Source organism: Pteropus vampyrus, unplaced genomic scaffold (assembly GCF_000151845.1).
Source record: "Pteropus vampyrus isolate Shadow unplaced genomic scaffold, Pvam_2.0 Scaffold128, whole genome shotgun sequence".
Taxonomy (NCBI): domain Eukaryota; kingdom Metazoa; phylum Chordata; class Mammalia; order Chiroptera; family Pteropodidae; genus Pteropus; species Pteropus vampyrus.
Window position 1 is genome coordinate 5,174,790 of NW_011888909.1, and position 5,645 is coordinate 5,180,434.

Consider the following 5,645-nt stretch of genomic DNA (forward strand, 5'->3'; position numbering starts at 1 on the left):
GCATCACTAAATATCACAGACAGGGTGACTTAAACAATAGGTATTAATTTTCTTACAGTTCTTCAGGCTAGAAGTCCCAGATCAGGATGTCAGCAGGTTTGTTTTCCTCTGAGGCCTCTCTCCTTGGCTTGCAAATGGCTGCCTTCTCACTGTGTCCTCACATGATCTTTGTCCTGTGCACACTCACATTTCTGGTACCTCCCAATGCATCCAAATTTCCTCTTTTTATTAGGACCCCAGTCAGATTGAATTTTCTAAAGACTTAATCATTTAATGTAATCATCCCGTTAAAGAGATGATTTAAAGAGATCACCTTATCTCCAAATATATCACATTATGAATGCATTAGGAGTTAGAACTTCAACATTAAATTGAGGTACACAATTCAACTCATAACAAAAGCATTTGTCACTTTCTTCTTTCTTATTTTAACTCATTATTAAATGGTTTGTATTTTCCTGGACCAATCATGTGCAAGGATCTTCTGGGAAGGAAGGAAGGCCAAGAGGGACCAAAGTAGTTTTCCAGGTTTCACGATGCAAAGGTTTTCAGCTGCCAGTCAGACTGTCTCATTCAATGTGGCTCCTTGGTTTTTTCTTTGTAGTCCTGCTTCCTTTTTTTTTCTGTTTTAAACTGGCCCAGTAGGGCTCCTGCTCTCAGATCTGTGCTCTCTACTATCATCATTAGTCATTGCACACAGGTAACATAGCTCCTGAATTTCATTCAGGTAGCTCTTTATCTACTTTCTGAGATATACTGAAATATGAGTTTCCCAGATATTCTTTTGGACACTCTGTGCCTCCTCTTTCTACTATAGTTCTTGTAGCTTCAACCCAACCTCAGTTCTTTATATCTCTACCTCTGCTCCAGTTGTTTCAAACAAATTTTTTAACCTTGACATGAACTTCTCATTTTCAGGGAGTCTATTTTTGCTGCTATTTTCTGAGGTCTGCTGCTGCTGATTCCCTTAAACACTCCAAGTGCTGCTTCTCATGCAACCTTTGCCCAATCTCAGCTGCTCTTGGTAGCCCTTACTCAGGCCTTGGAGTCTCCAGTTGCTTTTTGTCTCCTAATATTGCTGAATATGGGTTTTCAGGGTGGATTTCTTCCTATAATTCCTATGCTTTGTGTAGTTTCTAGAAGGAGATAGGGAAAGATTGAGTCATATATTGCCACAACACTTCTATCATAATCCTATTGCTTTTTAATGTAAATTTCTCCCATTTTTATTTATTATAAAGATAGCTTTATATTTTCCCTGATGACAAGATAATACACAATCATGTAGAAAATTCAAGCAATACAAAAGAATACAAGAAAGTAGAAATCATTGAGAGGCAACCACTCAACATTTTGGTAAACATTCCAAATATCCCTCAATTGTACACAGATTTAAATTAATAGGTTCATACTATATATGCTGTTTTGTGTTCTGCATTTTTTTATTCAATAATATGTCCAAAAGTTCTTCTTTGTCAATAAATATAGAAACACATCATCTTTTTTAGTGGCTATGCTGTATTCTACTAAACAATGTAGGTATATACCATAAATTGTTTAATTTATAATCTAATGAATACCTTAGAAGAGAAATATTTATACATTGACTGAGCTCTTTGAGATAAATAACTAGAAGTAGAAAAGTTGCATGTATTTATATTCACACGACCAGTAAGTGTCCATTTCCCACATCCTTATCAACCTTTTTTCATCTTCACCCATTTGTGAAAAAATTTATATCTTATTATTTTTTTTGAATTTATTTACTAGTTTAATTAGAACTTTTTTCTTTATTGGCCTTTAGTGAAGTGCATATGTATGTCCTTTGACCATTTTTCTACTGAAATCAGTTTATCTTACTTATTTGTAGGCCCTTTCTATAATAATCTGTGCTGATTCTTGAACTGTTTTTGTCACATCCTTTGCTCTTTTTGTGCTTTGCTTTGTATGGCAGGGGTCTGACACCTGCCATCTTTCTGTGGAAAACTAGGAAAACTACATTTTCCTCTAAAGTTCCTGTGTCAGCTGGCATCTAGCTAGGTTTGGCCGAAAGAAAGCCCTGAAAAAAGGAAATGAGAAACCAGATATTTCTCCCCTATGCCTAGATGGCAATGAGTATATCTTCTCTGTGGCTCCTGCTCCAATTGAGCAGATCACTATGGTTTCAGCTTTGACCAAATGATCCTGTGCCTGATAATACCACCTTCTCAGAGTTGGTAATGGCTTCTTGCAATTGTTAATCTCTGAGCTGCTTCACCATACCCTTTTAGGCTTCCCAGTTTTAAACAATTAAATGTTAGCCATTTCTCTGTATTAACTTCCTTTTATTGCAAATACTCAGAATGGTTTTAATTTTTCCTGGATGAACCTTGACATCTGTCATAATCCTTAATCATATATATTTTTGACAATATTTTTTCCAGCCTGCCATTTTTCTTTTAGTTAAATATATATATATTTTATATGTCTATAGAGATTCATGTATATAATTTTAATTTTATCTTTAAAAACTCAAAACCTGATTTTATTATACAATACATGCTTTCTGAAAATACAATAAGCAAAACTATAGACTAGTTTTAATGGAAAAAAGAAACAAATCTCCATTTCTTTTATCTATCTATCATCTATCTATCTGTCTAGCTATCATCTACTTATTTTTTATTTTTAAATTAAATTTATTGGGGTGACATTGGTTAATAAAATTATATAGATTTCAAGTGTATAATTCAATGATATGCCATGTATATTGCATTGTGTATTCACCAAAGTCAAATTTCCTTCTGTCTCCATATATTTGATCCCCTTAACCCTTATTTACTTTTCCCTCCCCGCTTTCTCTTTGGTAACCACTAAACTGTTGTCTGTGTCTATGAGGTTTTGTTTGTTTGTTCTGTTCATTTGTTTCTTTCAGAAGAAACCTCCAAGACACATAACTACAAAGAAAAATATTTCAACCATTCTTAATATTTTAATGTATATCTTTATGAAAAGTTTTACACATATCTACATATGTATTTTTCTTTTTACAAAAATGAAATTATACTATGTATTTTACTACAACTTACTTTTTTATTATTTAAAGACTATATTTTTAGAGCAATTTTAGTTTTACAGCAAAATCGAGAGGAAAGTACAGTTTCCATATACTTTGCTCCCCCTGCACACGTATATCCTCCCCCATTATCAGTGTCTCCCACCAGAATGGTACATTTGTTATAATTGATGAATATACACGTCCTAATCACTCAAGTCCATAGTTTACATTAGAGTTCATTCTTGGTGTTGCACACTCTTAGGGTTTGAACAAATGTGTATCCATCATTAAAGTATCACGTAAAGTATTTTTACTGCCCTAAAAACCCTCTGTGCTCTCTGACTATTCAGTTTATCCTCCTACGCCACCCTACCCCCAGCCCCGCAAACCCTGGTGATCACTGATCTTTTTACTGTCTCCGTAGTTTTGCCTTTTCCAGAATGTCACATAGGTGGACTCATGCAGTACATACTCATTCTTATATTAAAAATTTGTATCTTATGTCTTTTGTTCTATGTCAATATTGTTAGAGGCTTACTAATATTTTTTTCTGGCTTTATTGAATTACAATAGACAATTACTTGCTTGTATTTACATCGTACAATCCAATGAGATTTTTTTCAATTATAGTTGGCATAAAAAAATATATTAGTTTCGGGAGTGATGTGAGAAGCATGGTGGAGTGAGAGATGTCTCCAGATCTTGCCCCTTGAAACAATAAATTAAACATCTAAAACTCAACAAAAAACATCCAACCTACACACAAGCACATCAAGGGATCTGTGAATAAGAGTTACCACAGGTCAGAACAGCAGGAGCTGGGTGGTATACTAGGAGAAACAAAAAAACTACCTCTGGCAGCTGGAGCTTCCTGCAGGAGGAGGGGCAGGGGAGAAGGTGTGGCAAGTTCCATGAACATCCCTGCCGGAGAGAGCTCTGAACTGCACACAGCAGTAGTGACCAGGATTCAGGGAAGAAAGCAGAGAATATGGGATAGCAGAGAAGCAACAGTTGATTATTACTAGTCCCGGTTGCAAGACGCGAGACTGCCCCATCCTCCAACCCAGAGGGCACCTCCCTCCATATCCCATGAGACTGAACACCATGGAGCCCAGGCGAATCTGAGCAAATGTTAAGGAAACTGTCACTAATACTGACAGGGATTGAGACCAAGGGTAGCAAATGTGATTGAATATTTATAAGGAAAAAAAAGGCACTATTAATACTTTCTATAAAGCACGGGTCCAAGAGGATTGGACACCACCTACTGGAAACCAAAAGAAAAATGGCTTCTTACCTACAGGCTAAAGAGAGATTTTTATATCATAAATCTTTCTGAAAAAAAAAAAAGAAAAAAAAGAATACATTTACATTAATGCCCAGGTGGAGAAATAGTTTATTAAACAGCATGAATAACCAAGGTGATGAGCCAGCTCAGAAAGAAAGAGAAAAATCTCTAGAAAATAAGCTTAAAGACATAGAAATATACAACTTAAATGACAGAGAATTCAGGATGATAATTCTGAAAAAGCTCAGTGACATCCAAAATAATTCATATCAACAATTCCAGGAATTGAAAAAATATCTAGATCAGCAGAATGAGTTTTTTAGCAAGGAGATTGAAATCCTTGAAAAGAACCGAATAGAACTTCTGGAGACAAAGAACACACTAAAAGAGAAGAAGAATGAAATAACAAGCTTGGGAAACAGAGTTGACCAAATGGAGGAAAGGATCAGTGATATCAAAGACAGAAATCTAGAAATAAATCGGAAGGAATAAGAGAGAAATTGAAGAATGAAAAATAATGAAAGAGAAATGTAAGAACTAGCTGACACCATCAGGAAAGGAAACATAAGAATAATGGGCATTCTCAAAGGGAAGGAAAAGAAGCAGGGATTAGAAAGCATTTTCAGACAAATAGTTGATGAGAAATTCCCAAACCTAAGAATGAAATCAAGCTTGGAATTCAAGAAGTCAACAGATCACCCATTATCTCAACCCAAAAAGGACTCCTTCAAGATACATTATGTTAAATTATCAAAAATCAATGATGAAGAAAGAATTCTCATGTCAGTTAGGAAAAAGAAAACAGTAACCTATAAAGGAAAACCCATTAGATTATCATGGGACTTCTCAGCACAAACCTTACAAGTCAGAAGGGAGTGGAATCAAATATTCAAACTATTAAATGAAAGGAACTACCAGCCAAGAATAATGTATACAGCAAAGCTCTACTTTAGATAGGAGAAATTAAGACCATTCCAGACATACAAAAACTGAAGGAATTCTCCACTGTGAGGCCTGCATTACAGGAAATACTGAAAGGGGTCAGCATACCTAAAAAATAAGGACAAAAAAATACATAACAATGAATAAGGGGACTAGCAGTCTGACAAAAACAGAGGAGTGCTACCGTTACTAAGAAGAGGGCTTTATAAGCTTAAACAGTAATAAGAGAATTGCTATTGAAAGATGGTAATGAATATTCAGCATACATAGGGACAATTTGAGACAACAATGACTGAAAAGGAAAGGATTCAAAGATCCATATTTGCAAAGGGGAATGGACATAGGGCAAACGCAGAAGAAAATGGACTAATATATATA